Raw genomic sequence first — 16,267 nt, forward strand, 5'->3', positions numbered from 1 at the left:
ACTAGACTAGATATGTAGGAAGAGATGACTAGGGTAAAATAAACAAAGTTCAAAGTTCTGGAAGAAATGCACAAAGTAAAATGAAGAAGAATAAGAAAGATTATAGTAAATATCCCAAAAATTTTCCTGACAGATTATTTATTTATTCATACTGGACCCTGCTTCATTGAAGACAATATTTGCCACAAAAATGTTGAATGTCAAGAGTTTTTCTGCAGAAGATGAGAGGAGCATAAAGTCCTCTAAGCCAAGGTCTGCAATGCAGCTAGGGCAGCGTTACAGCTCCCAAGCAAGCACCAGTGATGAGTACAGTCATAAAATGAGCTGGTAGCTCATGGTAGCTGCAGAGGAAAGAGGCTTCCTTTAAAATTTCACCAATATAAGCTGTTCTCTGTAAGGAGAGACAGAATCTCAGCAAAACATACAGCGGTCAACAGGTATGTAGGTAGGGAATGCAGAAAGGGATTGAGTTAAAACTCAGTCTAAATAGATTGTGTAATCTGCTCCAGCCTCATGGTAACAATGTGTAATACAGATGGACTGCAAATCCACGTGTATCCAGTCAAGGAAGAGTCCACCTGTGCAGGTTTTTAATCCTGCTCATAGCAGTAAATTGATGCAGGGATGCAAATGTTTACCCCTTCCAATCTCAGTGTAGGCCCTTTATTCTATCATCAGATCAACTCAAGTTACTGTAGTCACTAATAAACATCCCTAAACATCTATGAGAACACTCAGAACACTGTGGGACACATCCAGAGACAGTAGATCGCCAGGTTCTTATGGCTGCAAGATATTTAGGGCCTCACATCATTACTACCTTCAATAGGAGCACAGGTACTTATTAGATCCATGATGATTAACCCTGTGGGGACCTTGACATTCCATAACAACTTGTGAACAAGTTGCTATGTGATTTGATTACTTTTCTATTGCAGCAGAATAGGGAAACATAAATGATACCCAGTGCGGACAGACAGTATTTAACTCCTGGTTGCATGCCTTGTGATTTATTTAATTCAGTCTTGCAACTTTTCTTATAGGAAGAGCAGTGTAAAGATACATGTAGAGCTGAATTTGATGTTTGGTCAGCTGAATTGGCCCAACTGAAAATGAAATACCAATTCCTTATGTGAGAATCTGAGCTGGTATTTGTACAAAGAGAGTACCAGCTCCCCAGTAAGTATATCAGTAGCATATTTAGACCAAAAAAATATTAAATGAGACAGCTTTAAGTAAAATAAATGTTACATATCCAGCTTTTGCCCTGCCTAAAATTGTACTGTGAACGACGTGGAGGTAACATCTGAGGATATACTACACTGGATAGATCTCCTACTGTAATGGTTTGGTCACATACAATGGTTTTGGTAACATGGAAATCCACAGGGCATGATTCTGAACTTTATTGTGTTTACAGCCATTTAAGTCCATAGTTATTAGTTTTATTGACACAGTTTTCCTATACTGTAAATTATTTCCTATAATAAAAGAGAATCACTAATATTTATGGAATCCTAGCCTTTGATTACTTAATCTTCCTGTGAAAGGAGGTTAAAAAAGTGGTGCTTTTAAATGTTTAGAAAATGGAGAGGAAGGATTAAGTGCAGGTGTTCTTTTAATCCTACTGGCTAAGTTGCCAAAGATTTACAAAAGATTTACTGGACCTCCTGAAGTTGTAGGATTTGATTACTAGTGATGTATTCAGAACTTTTTTGCGCTCTAATAAAATTGAATTTTCTCTCCATCAATATCCATTGTGCTTGCTCAAATGGTTTCTTGCTTTTTACTTTTACAAGCTCATCTTCATCAGATTCATGTGCTAAATACTTCTCTTGAGTAATTCTGGTGATCTCACACGTCTATAAATTTTGCTTAACCTATCAACAATATTGGATTGACCACTATTCTATTTCATCATAATGATGAAAATTTGGTCAGTACCTTAATGAGGCCCTATTTCTTCCTAAGCAGTTCCTGAATATACTGAATTAGTATTACAGACCATTATTCTTTGCTTTCCCTTCCTTACAAGTGCAGCAGTAGTGCAATTTTATGAAGACTGATTATCAGTAAACTGGGTAATTTCTAACTCTGTGTAATAATGCCTACTCTTATTTGCAATTAATTACTTTATGGTTTATTTATGCTTTCTCCTGTTTTCACGCAGAACACTAGCACACATAAGGATGGAAGCAACACAAAAATAGTTGTTCTTAACAGATGTCTTTGCTTCCTCCTGAGTAATTGTTGGATGGTCATTCAGTTTTTAGGAAAAATTTGCTCCAGAAGGAAGTCTTTATTTTATTTATATCCACATATTTTATTCCCTGAGACTGTATTACCAGTGAGTTCAAACTGAGTAAACTGTTCTGTAACACTTTTCAGCTCTTGGAAATAGAAATATTATTTTTATCTGTGTATATATATATATATATATATATATATATATATATATATATGCCAATACAGAGAGCTATACTATATAGATATGGTATAACAAGGGGAAATGGCTTCACGTTTTACTAGAGGAGGTTCAGGTTGGATATTATGAAAAATTTATTCACTGAAAGAGTGATTAAGCATTGTTACCAGCTGCCAAGGGAAGTGGTGGAGTCACCATCCCTGGTAATTTTCAAAAACTGATGGACATAGAACTTCACAATGAGGTTTAGTGGACAGAGTGGTATTCAGTTAAAGGTTAGACTTGATGATCTTGGAGGTCCCTTCCAATCTTAGTGATACTATGAATTCTATAAGTTGATAGCAAGGTTTCCATCAAAACCAGAAAAATTGTGAGCACAACAAACATATTAGCACTTGGTTTCTAACATTATTTTTTAAGAAGTGGGGATTTTTTTCCTTTCATGGGAAAGGGTGGGAGATTTTAATGCAGAAGAACAAAACAGTGAATCAGAGTTAGTGTTGACACAGGGAATTTTGAATGAATGAATTTTGAATTATGAATTTTTGTCTTACAGGTATTTATATGTCCCCTCTCACTAAGGTAACATCTGAATGCCTTGCAGGTTTTTGTATGTTTTCACTACACACAACACGTTTTTCCTTTTTTTCTGGTGGCAGTATCTGTCCCTTGTTGGCACATCAGTGTACCTTAACTGCAACTGAATTTAGGACAATAATTTAATCATTTAATATTTGACTGATGGGCTCACTTTCTGCTCCCTCTTGCTCTTGCAGGGACAATGGTCCTCTTCAGGCAAACTGCAGCATTGCTGAACACATGCCTGTCCCATTTTCCCATCACTCTGCAGCTCTACTCAAACTTTTGCCCAGTGTCTGATACAATGGGTGCATGGGGGGCTGGTTTGCCTGGCCACTGCTATCTTTATTAAAACGACCTCCACTGTTGTTATTTCAACATAGTCTGAGCAATGGCGAAGCAGGGCAGAGATCACAGTGCTGAATTCACTACTGAGAAGACAATTTCATAGGAGTTAATAACTTTTGAAAGGTGCTGGTGGCACCGTTTGTCTCCATAGCACAGACCTAGAGATAGGAATGTGGTTGAGCACTTCCATGATTTTCTCCTTGTGTCATTACTTTCAGCATATAAACTGAGAGAAGCTGATCCTGATTTTACAGTGGTGTCATAGAACTGATTTCAAAGAAGACATTGATGTAAGGTTGATGTGATTGACTGGCGCATTGGGATCCTGCTTTCCATTTGTTTGGTAATGCTATAGACAGACATTAGCACAGAAGCAATTATTAATTTTATGCATAAAAGAAGGAAATCTTTAAAATTTAAATTACTTTTCAATTGGAATAAAAAAGAAAAATAAAGAAAACCTTGCTGTATACTACCCACAGATCTTGAGCTCTAATAGCTAACAGAGAGTGGATATATAAATCTGATCTTAGATTTTGGCATATTGGAATAACAGTATGAAACTACACATTTTTCACCATAATAAAAAAAAATTGCAATTTCTTAACATGACTCATTTTGTTTTGTATTTGTGCTAAACTGGAACTTTTTGCCTCAGGATTTATATTGCATGAGTAGATGGCCCTCGCTAGATATGCATGTTTTCTCATTGAAATAAAACGATGAGCTCGTGTCACCCACTACAAGCTATTTAAGGACTTTCTCAGCATTTAAAGCCACTGGAATTCAAACAGGAAATGTTGCATGTTGTGGGAAAAGATTCTTGTGTAAATGTTTGAACAATACTGACATGATGTAAAAGTCCACTCCAGGCAATTAGAACTAGAAATAGACCCTGAGTGTACATGTGCACCAATGATACAAATCTGGTTCTGTTAAGATAACAAAGACCACACTGAAGCTCATGAGGATGTGTGCTAACTCCTGCTATGATTTATTCACATTCCTCATAAGGTCGTTGTGTAGGACAATATTCTGATGAAGTCCTGAGTCACCCCAAGGAACATCTGACCTTGCTGCTCCTTACCCTTCAATCCTTTGATAAAATGCCAAGTCTGAAATGGCTGGAATGCTGTTCAAAGAGGAAGGAAAGAATCACAGGATCAGAGTCTGATATAACAAAGGAGAGGAAGCTTAGGTCCCAGGTCTGGCAGATAGGAACTCCTCAGAGGAAGGTGTTTTCATCTTTTCTCTTAGTGCTGACTCTCCAAGGAAAATGTCTCAATAGATTTAGGAGAGATGGCTCCTAGGAAGTTTATATCCCCATAGAGTTCTGCATTTGCTCCCTACTCTGTGTCTGTTTTCAGTGTCCAGGATTTTTGCATGGCTCTTGGTATCATGGTGAGCCAGCTCGTTTCAGTGATCCCTTTTGTAGAACTTCTCTGCCAAACAGCTGTCTCAGCTCAGCTAATGGGGCTGCAAGCTATGGCTGAGGGAGGGATGATCTGTGAGACAAATACCTTCAGGTGAGTCCTGATCAACAGAGCTTCCGAGCAAGTGATCAGAGCCCAGAGGATTCTGTTCCTTATCACTCTTCCTTGGGTAGATTTTGTTCTGCATTACTGTTCCTTTTGTTGCAGAAAGGCTCCTTTACCTGTGGTGGAGCTGTTGCCAGGCTCCAGCTCAAGCTGAGGATATTGCCCTTGCTAACAGGATTCACCTAAGTGCAGAGAGCCACTGTGCTGCTGACACAGCTGGTTGAGAGGTAGGGAGAAAGACCTTCAAGACCAAAGGTCCAGAACTTTATATACCCTGTTGGCATGAGCCAAACTACACCAAATCCCAGTAGAAAGGTGCTGATGGATGTTAGATGATGTTTTGTGGCCAGAGCTGCTCCTCTGCACCTCTCCTTTTCTACAGCGCTCAGCCCCGTGGTGCAGGTTGCACGTCTCTGCTGAAGCCTGTGGATGCTTGGACATCCTCCTGCCACTTTTCTCGAGGATGAGAAGTAAATTTCCTACTACCTCTGCTCAGTTCTTGCTGTCAGACTTGTAGTTTCATGCTCCTTCAGCATGCTGGGATAAAGATGACCCTGTTTATACAGTTAAAAATCCATCAAGCAAATGCTGAAATTTGTTTCAACCTCAGGTGCAGAAATTTTGATTTTTTTTCTCATTCCCCCTAAGTAACCTGGCTTTGTCTCCAAGCTCAGCTTTGTAACTCTACATTCAGGTAAAGCAGTTATTGTGGGAACAAGCTGAGATTATTTATTGTCATTCTTCAGGAAACCCTTTTTCTCTCTTTCTTTATCCCTGTACTCCCTGGCTTCTTCAGCCATAGTTCCTTTTAAAAACAGCCATTTAAAAAAAATTATATGCTTTATATTTCCACTTACTATCTTTTTGATTCTTAGGTCTTCAATTTTTTTTTCTTCCTTGGAATTTCTTCCAATTCCAAACTTGAATTTGTATATTCTACCTAATATACAAATTCAAGTTAGTGTTTGACTGTTTGGCTTCTCGTTTAGCTATTTGCCATCTTATCACTCTGACATCAAGGGTATCCAGACTTGAGAACATACTTTGAGGGGAAAAAATGACCAAAGATATGGAAGTGAACAAAAAGAGGCTAAAATGCTACATTGTACCTCATTAGTCCAGTATCTTTCTTTTAAAAGAGTAACTCTTAACTACATAAGTGATGCTTTACACGCTTCTCATCACTGGTAGAATTGCTTGCCTAAGTAGTGATTCAGTAACTTAATTTAGTGTTGTTTTTTGTCAGTTTAATTAATTCTGTACATTTTCAGCATTACACAGAAAGCTTTAAATACCCTTTCAGATCCACAGAGGCAGTCCAAGAGTGCAAACACAGTGTTTAATTTAGTGTGCATCTTCTTACAAGTGAAGTGTATGGAAAAGCTTCATCCTGCATCCCTGCCTGCTCTCCCCAATACATTACAGCAAGAAAAAGCACCAGAATGGCTGTTGTAACTTGCCTGCATCACTGGGGTAAGAAAGGGTGAGAATAATTTATCCCTCCATTTTTACTCAGTGAGATATGTATTAGTTCCATTTCTCTGGAACAGGGATTAAATCCTAGTGGAAAAAATTTAAACTCATGGTCGCACAGTTCTTAAGCTAGCAAACAAATGAGCAAGCACAGTAGCATCCACTGTCATCACTAATCAGGGATTTAAGGACCTGGGAAGACCATAAAATTGCTTTAATTATTTCTTCTCCAGGAAATCCTTGTGCTTCAAAGCAAATTGTTGTTATTTGATAATAACAAGAGGTAAGTATGTTTAAAAACAATTTGGATTTGTGCAAAAAAAAATAAAATTGCATCAGCACAAACAGTGACTGTTTCACACTCTAACTAACATGACCCCCCCCCTCCCTGGACCATGGTTCTGCTGGAGTCATCTGCTGCCTGAAGCCCATTTTATTATTACTTTGGATACTGCCAGAAAGGCTGCTGAGAGATTGTACTTCACAAACATCTCCCTTTCTTCTCCAGCTAATGGCCACAAGTGTTTAATTTTGAACTTATAATGCAGAGTTTCTCTGCAGAAACACCCACTGAGACCACAGAAATCTTCAGGATAGAACCTGCTGGTTATCCATGTTTCAACCTTTACAGTGAAGAAGCCCAAGCACAGACCTTTGGTACCTGTAAGGTAGCAACAGGCAAAAAAGGATTTAATTAGTATTAGCTTACTTTGAACTCAGAAGTAAACACACTAATACAGCATAACTGGAACAAATCTTTGAACATTTTTGTACATAATGTTCCAGTACAAATAATATTGTTGTTGCCAGTAGCAGGACATGTGCCTCATGATCTACTTTACGCTAAAAGTGCCTTATGCAAACAACACAAGCTCCAGTCAGGGCTTGTACCAACTTACTGTGTGAGCTTCCTGTGTGAACTGGAGCTTGGTACCAGTTATTCCCTGTTAGGATGTGAAGCTGAAGCATGAGATAGCAGTGAAAACTTTGAATGTATGGGAGCGTGTTGAAAATTGAGATCTGAGAACTGTGACCAACTTGCTGATGGTCACCTATTCGCCAGGAGCTGGTGCTGCTCTGAAACAAGAAAGTGCAGCCAGGCAAGAAAGGAAAACAGCCACGTGATGTGGTAAGATACCTGCTACCGCCTGGAAAATAACCCCAGCTAAACATCACCCACCTGTGATTCAGGAACCCAGGAAAAGAGTTCAGGACCATCCAGAGACTGAAATGGATGCCAGTCCATTATCTGATGGATGGATCAGATGATCTGGATCAAGGGATGAAAGGAGAACATATGCAAGGAGATCTCAGATTTGCAGTTGACGTCAGGGGACAAAGAAAAGGCCTGTGTTAGGTCCAACTTCTCTTGTCAAAGAGCTCTCATTGATTGCCCAGACTGGGTAAAATAAAGACCATTTGGGTCCATGGCCACCAGCACGGGCTATGTGGCTTGACTTTCGATGTGTGTTTTGTTTCAAAGTTTGATTTCTCAGTCTCCCATCCCAGCAATCTCTAATTTTAGGTATATACATTTATTCAGTATAAACAATAGGCAAAAAATGAAGATGCATTTTGGCAAAATATTGTCTCTGTACTTTTTGTTGGAAATGCTAAAAATGCCTTATGATAATCTTAAACCATTCAAGGCTAGACAAGTCTGATGAGCTGTCATGTTCTCTGAAAACATCAACCAAATTACTTCTGCCATTGTTGCTCAGTGTCAGGTGTTTATTGAAAAGGTGTTTATTGTAGCAAAAGTGAACTTCACCTTACCTCTGCTATATGGTAAGTGCTCCCTGAGAACAGCAAACCTATAGCTGGATCTTGATTGATCAGTCCTACTGTCCTTCTTCACCCTCTGTGTTTTGACTTTGTAGCTGCGGTGTTCTGCTCTCCATGTTTCTTTCTAGAGAGGAGCTACTGTAATTTTAAAAAATTTAAATTTTTAAAATATTAAATTTTAATAAATTAAAAAAAATATTTTAAGGTTCCTAAGAAGCCAAAATCATCTGATGAACTGAGCATTTGCAAGTCCCAGTTGACAGCCAGCAGCTGAAAAATGCAGAAGAGTGATTCCTGTATCCTTTCTGGAAATTAATTTAGTTCATTTGATGGTGCAGTCGGAAAGTAAAAGCTGATTTTCCAGCGGACTGAGTCATCAGAGAATGATTTAATTTCTAAATGCTAATAACAGGTGATGTACTGTGATTACTGCTTGGAAACTGGCTTTCAAAGTAAGGGTGACACAGGAAAGAGAAAAAATAAGATGCAGCATATTGTTTCAAGTGCTCATTAACTGCATGGTGATGTTGAAGAGTAAAAAATTTTGAGAACCACTGATTTTTTTTGTTGATATCATCGTGCTTCTGCCAAATGGATCATGCCTGGCCTATAAGGACTTTATCCCTGTGCCTCAGCATATGAGGTCAAGTAATCGCTGTGGGTCACTGTTGTGGCAAACTGATAAAATACACTGGGTAACTTTGAATAGTGCAAATCTAAAAGACAAAAACAACTTGGCTTTGGTAAACTTCTGTGAGCTGATTGTTACCTGCCTTCTGATCCCCACATGCAGCTAATTCTGTGCTGCTGGACTCTGAATTAATTTTACACTCAATACCAAGGCTCTCTCCAGTGCAGGAGAGTGAGGGACCTTTGACTGCACCCATGCTAGCACCTTAATTTAGGTTAAGAGTGCACTTCAGAAGTGAACCCAGTCATAGCACACTTTACTGTGTGTTGGGTCAAATTGTCTCACAGCACACAGACTCAATACTTTCTGGAGAAACTGAATCTGGTAGATATGCCTCAAGGTCCCCTCCAATGCCCTCTGCCTTCCAAGGGGTGTTAAATTCCCAGGGTCAGACCAGCTCCAGTCTAAAGTTAAACCTCCCACTGTGCATCTGCTGTGCACATTGAGTCCTTGGATCCCACCCACTTCCATTGCCCTGCTTTTCAGGATCCAGTGCCTGTAGCAATCCCAGTCCCCATGCCCTCCAGGGAGAGGACTCCAAGGAGAACAGCAGGGAGGGCAGGAGCAGCATTCAGCTGTGCTTAGCCCGGGAGCCTCTGATGCTTGAGAACGGCAGGACAAGAGCTCCTCTGGAAATAAGTGCCCACATATTTCTCTTTAAAAACTAGAGAAAGGGTCAGTCTTCATAAAAGAAAGCAAAACAAAAACTGTGTGAGCTTTGCTGATGCTCTTTTTCTTCAGCAGCTAGAAGGTTAGAAAATGTGCTTTTCTTTCAGAAGCTTTTTAAGGTGGGAATTGGAAGTTTTCTGTTTTGTATTTCAAAGTCAGGTGTCTTGTATGTACTTCTGTTCAAACTCCATGGACAGACCACTCACCTTCTGGTGTGCCTGAATCACATGTATTTTTTGTCTCTGCTGAATCATGCAGTAGAAATATCAGACTACATGAAACATATTAAAATTAGTGATGGTGCACATTCAATTATTACACAAAATCACTCTATACACTTACTACAAACGTAGGACTTTCACATTGCAATGCCTTGCTTGAATATGTACTTAGGGACACACTTATTTTGGTAAAAGCCTAAAAATATAGTTTGAATACAAGTGTGATCATTATAACAATATAAATTGTTTCTGAGAGCTAATTATTCTACAGTAACCAATCTACAGGGTTTTTTGAAATTTCTGAAGGATTTGACTAGATGGGCTATTTAGAGTTTCAAGGCAAGAAAAAAAACATTGTTCAAGTTATAAAATCTTAAAAACAACAATGTAAATCAGACAATTTAAGACAACAGATTTACAAATATCTTATATTTCTCTAGCTGGAAAGTGCGTTGAACATAATACTATCTTCTTTTTTGTCTGAAATAGCAAAACTCCCTCCTCCAATAGGTTCTATAAGAATTTAAAAGCCAGAGCTGAGTTTCTCATATAAATTTAATCAGCAACTTCATTATATGGAAAAAACCAAACCCAAAACAGTTACATGACAAATGAATCCAATGCCTTTTACAGTCCATATGTTGAAGCAGAAGTAAAGGTTTTTCAACCCAAAAAATGTGATTTATTCCAGTGTGATTTATACAAAGTTTAAATAGATTAATTTTAAGTTTTTGGACCAAATTTGTTTTAAACTAGTTTCAACTCATTCCCTACCAGTCAGTCAAACACTGGTAAAGCCTTAAGTTAACTTGAACTTAAATTCAAATGTGAAACTTCAGATATGATAAACTAAAACAAGATGCTTGTTAATAAGAACCTTAACTGACAGAGTTTTTCACTAAGCTGGTGTTGACCACACAGCCCCTGTTCTAATCTAAAATGCCATAATATTGTTAAAGCACCTTTAGACTATTTACTGTGATTTAGAAAATGTTTGATAAAACCATTTGACGTAACTTGTTGCAACATGACTTGGAAGAAGGTCAGAGTTTGACCTTGCTTGTAGTAGTGAATGAAATATCTCCCCAGAAACTGATGGTCACGTTTACAGAAATGGAAATGAAAGCAAATCGTATCCATAAAGTGCACACTTGCAAATTATCTGTTACACAAAATAGTATGAAAAGAAAATCAAGGTCCTGCTGTTAGGAGAGTAATTGCAGAAATGCAGCATGAATAATGTAATTCAGATTACATACTAAAAATGGGGAAAAATCACTTTTCTTACAGCAAATTTTGAAAAATATGTAATCTGTCTGAAATGATCCTTAGAATTCTCAATGTTTTCATGACTGAGCTTTAAAAACTCTGTTTTGGACAATAGAAACTTTTGTTTTGAATATAATACTTCTTCTGAAACATTAACTTTTTTAGCTGAAAATATATTAGATTTTGTAATGAGAATTATGTGACTTAAAAGCAGACTTCATTATATGGAAAACAGGTCACTGTTAAAATACTAGGTGACAGAAGCAAAACATAATTCTATTTTCTTTCATTCTTTTTATTTATTTATTTTTTATTTTACTCATGGCTAAAATGAAATGGGATTTTTTTTTTTTTGGTCAAAAGACAGTATTTGGAAATTTTATTATTAATTCTGGGACACACACTCCACTTTTAGGATACCATTCATCTGGTGAGCGAGTTTGAAATACTACTACAGTTATTTTCCAGAATCTAGTTTCACATTCTGTCTCTGTTTTTATTTTGTTGATTTTACCCTTCTGAAAGATTAACCTAAAGGACTTGTATTGTTTGAAGTCTTGTTTGACTTCTATCTTCTCAGAGGCAATGCTGTTGGGGGAGAAAAAGGATAACTTGTTGGAATCACTTTGTCTTCTATTAAAGGAGATCAGGAGCAAAGGACAAGGATGCTGTATGTGTTTTTAAAAAAAAATACAGAATCCTAGAATATCCTGACTTGAAAAGTGCCCACAAAAATCATCAAAGTCCAACTCCTGGCCATTCACAGGACAAGAATCACACCATGTGCCTGAGAGCATTATTTTGAACTTGAACTTCTTGCACTCAGACAGGCTTGGTGTAAGTTCTAATTTTTGATATTTTGAGATGGTTTTCCAGTTAATTTTTGCCTCTTTAATTTAGTACAATTTTACTAACCTTGAGTCCAGGTGTCACTTCAGAATCACCCAGCATAAGTTGTGGAGCAATCACTTTATATATCTGTTGAGTAAGACTTGTGTACTAGTATTGAAACCACTCTTTGTGCTTGTGGAAACATTTAACTGTTGCTCAGGGAAAAAAGAAAAAGACCTACAGAAGTCTTGCAGTTCTTAGAATCTCTGTTATATATATATATACACACACACATATAGACATAGACATATATATACATATATATATATACACACACACACACACACGTATGTATACATATGTGTGTGTTGTATATTTGTACAGAGACTGTAGTGTTTTCAGCATATGAAGAATTTGTGAGGAAGGGTATAGAGATTGAAGTTAGCCACATTGATATTTTCAGGTTTTCTCCTCAGAGCCCTGTTGTCAACAGTAATCCTGTGACAAGGATGTAGTCCAGCAAAAATTAATACTATGCCCATTCCTCTAAACAAAATGTCCTTGGTCCTGGGGGACAAGTTGCCTGGCAACATGAAATGTCTTCTTTGTGTTAATGTAAGGGCCATAAGAACATGTTGTATATGAGCATTTCCTCTGACCCATTCCTCTCTGACTCATTTTGAATGTCAGTTCTGGCTGAGTCAGCAGATCTCTCACTGCTCACAGGGTGCAGCTAAGTGTGAATCTGAAGAGAGATGTGCTATTCCTATCACTCCATACATGTTCATTTTTATCAAAGTCAGGATTTTACTCTGTCAAGTCTCCTTTAAGTGGATGATATTTCAAGTCCTCTGATTTCAGTCCAGATTCAGTTAGGAAGGATAATAGTCTATGGTATGATATCATGGATTCCCATGTAACAGAAAATAGCTGCTAGTGCCTCTCTGTGAAAAAACAAAACATCACTGCTTTGGGAAAAGGCCAGAGAAGGGCTTCTCTTCAGTGCAAATCTTGTCTTTACAAACTGTAACAAGAGCCAGTGAAATATAGACCAGACATTTTTCTGGAGACTCTTCAGTGTCACCTCTTTTGTTTTAATTATTTTTATTTAATTTGTTAAGTGTTCATTTCCAATTAGGCAGTGTACTGTCTTGGCTATTCATCTTGTATGCTCCATAAACAGCAAATAGAAAGAGACAACTCAAAAGGTAAAATCTTGACCTCATGGAATTCCTAAATTTTTTTGGGGAAGTATTTCAATGTGACTGGGATTTAGGCTTTGATATTTAGGCACTATTGAGAGGCCTTATCACATCCCTGTAATTAAACACAGTTCTGCTGCTTTGTAACATTTTAGCAGAAGAGCTACTTCTTATTTGATCACAGAATGAGCACTTAATGTTTCATAACTGGAGGAAAAACAGAAATAAAAAGTCACACGGAAAAACTAAATATTGGCAGAAAATTGGTCCACTGATCATTATAATGTGGATAATTAGAGATTTCCCCTTTCAGAAACCTCTTAGGTAATTTTTTGAGAGTTAAATATTCATAAGTTATCTGAAAGTAGACAAAAGGTAAACCACTAACCTTTATTAATCACCTTTAGGGTTTTATTGGTAGAAAATTCTGATACTTGCCAAAGTGCTTGAGTTGTGTAGCCACTGGGGTCATTGGGAATAATCTGAGTGTGGTGTGGCAGCATTGAAATTTTCCAGGTGGCTGCAGAAAATAGGGAGAGAAGTTTGCCTGAGCTGTGCTGCGTGGGTTTTGTGATTTAACACATCACTGTCTATCATGCAGTAGCAATGTCTGACTGCATGCATGCTCTTAACCTTGCATATGTGAGATGAGGTGGAATAGCTACAAACTCCATCAACATGTACCATTTTGTTTTCCAAACCTTGAAAATACAAACATGATCCATGACTGTGGCTCAGTGGATGAACAGCAGTTTATGAAACTGGTGAAATCTTGCCTGTGCCCCAGATTTTAGATAAGAGGTAGCTGCTGGTGAGAGTCCTTCAAGATGAGGTATTTTACCAGTGCTCCTTGTCCTTCCTCACGTATTTAGGGTAAAATAGTAGAAATCTGTTTGCTTTATTTGAGTGCTGATTTTTATTTAACATGCTAAAATGATATGAAGATGCCTTTAGAGCAGAGTGCTCTTCAGTGAAGTGGCCTCTTAAGTGCATGAGTTAAAATATCCATGGGAGGTGAAGAGACTGCAAAATGTACAAGTATTCCCCTGGAGGGGATTCTGGATTTGAAACAAGACAAGTATCAGGTCTGTTTGGTACAATTCTTCCAAATAAAATTGTGGCCTCTGTTAAGAAAATGTTGGATTCTTTTTAACAGTTATCCTATATTTTGTTCCCTAAAAAGTAGAGAGTACTGTATCAGGAGCCATTTTTCAAACTGCATGTAGAGGTAAAAAAGTCAGGAGAACTTGTTCAACTTAAACTGGCCTGCTTTAGGAGCAGGTGGAGAGCATGTTCTTTGAAAGATATTTTTCAAATGCCTCCATTTCAGGATCATTAACCTTATGCCATAGGGCACAGAAAATTCCAAGAGAAGCTGACTAAGCCTGTGAATTTTAGAATGTGCTTTGACAGTGACCTTTTAAATCATTCTATAAACTGGAAATAGTGGTGTTTCACACAGAAAGGAAATGTACAGTGCACTTGAACAAGCAGATCACAGGAGGTCGTGGAAACAAAGACCACACAACCCAAGGGAGCAATTCCACTCTGGCTCACAGTCTTTATTTGTAAACGCCATGTGGTCTGGATGTCAAAACACTTGACATCTCTGCTTTAAATAATTTTTCATGGTTGCTTTTAAAGTTCAGAGCACTTGTTCATGGCCCCTCTTGAAAACCCACAATAAATATTATCATTGAAGATGAACTTGATGGTCTTTGAAGTTGTTTTGATTCTAAAAATGGTAATAGAGCCTCTGTGCAATATTTTATTTTCCAAAATTAAGACTCTTGTACACTTATGGCACAAAAAAGATGTACAAATCCTTATGGTTTTTTTCCCACCTGAGGTTCATTGCTTCAAAAGTACTGCAGTAGGATGCACTTTCCTAGCAGTTTCAGTGTGACTTTTCACCGGGAACTAAATTCCGAAAGGCAAACAAGATCAGGAGCTTGATTCTGCCTCATTAAACTCCAAAAACTTTACAGCCAGGCTTAGTAGAAGCAATAGCATAGCTAAACACAAGGTGGTCCTTTGGTGGCAGGACCACTGCCCAGAGAATCAGTAGAGACAAGATAGTAAAGTGTTGCAGAAAGATGAATGTTGGGAAACAAATCTCCAGAATTTTCTTCCTTCTTGAGTGAAAAGTAGCCTAAACAGTCATTGAAGAGCAGTTTGACACCAGAAGGGATGATTGCGGGATGAGAAATGCTGGAAGAAAAAATAAAGTTATTGTTTTGGCAAATAGCAAAGCATTCAATGTGCAGAAGTGTTTTTTCCCCTAAGTCCAGCAGGAAGAAAGGTCTAGGCTTGGAAAGTTGAAGAGTGGAAAGAGTGATTGGAAAAGGCCCAGACAACAGATGAAAACTTCATCTACAGACTTTTCATGCCTTGTGATTACCAATATTTCCAGTCTCAGATACTGAACATTGAAAAGATAGGACCTTACTTGTGAGAAAGGCTTTGAAGTTACATATTTTTCTACATGTTCTCATTCAGAAGTTTATGCTCATCATGGTTAAATAGGAACAGGCTTTATGAATCACAGGAGGTTGACAACACTACATTTTCTTGAGATAACCTAGTTGTGTTTTAACCTTAATAGTTTACTCTTATCCCATCTATTTTGCCATAAACCACTCTAATTTAAAATATTAAAATACTGAAAATAAGTTCTGGAGGCTATGGTCCCATTGGTCCCATTTTCCTAAGTAAATTCAAATGAAACATTGGTGCTCTGAGTGTCTGGATGAATCTTTTGCTTTCTGCTTGTTTTGAACTAATCAACGAAGTTGTCTTGTTTCTTCTTGTTCTTAATTTCGGGTTTAGAATTTTATTCTTTGCTTTTTGTCCATGTTTAGTTTGTTTTTTTTTTTGGTTTTTTTTTGGTTGAGATTCCCTAATAGGAATAATTCTGTCCTTTTCTCTTGCTTTTGAAGGTATTATTGCTTTGTTTTGCATGAAGGATGCTGTACAGAATGAAGCTGCTCTTTTGTATGATTTCCTTGCTGGAAGAACCAGTCTGTCTCAGTCTGACCCAACACTTTTGTCACATGTGTCTAAATCATAAAAAAAGTATAATTCAACTTCTAAGGATTTTTACTTTAAATAGTTAAAGCAACTGCAGCTCATGCTCCATTCTAGACACTAAACTGCCTTTCTGGATGCCTCAGGAAAAACAGTACTTACACACAGACAATATTTGCATTTTCCCTTGAGGATAAAGGCTCTCCTTT

This window comes from Passer domesticus, chromosome 2, assembly GCF_036417665.1.
Source record: "Passer domesticus isolate bPasDom1 chromosome 2, bPasDom1.hap1, whole genome shotgun sequence".
NCBI classification, from domain to species: domain Eukaryota; kingdom Metazoa; phylum Chordata; class Aves; order Passeriformes; family Passeridae; genus Passer; species Passer domesticus.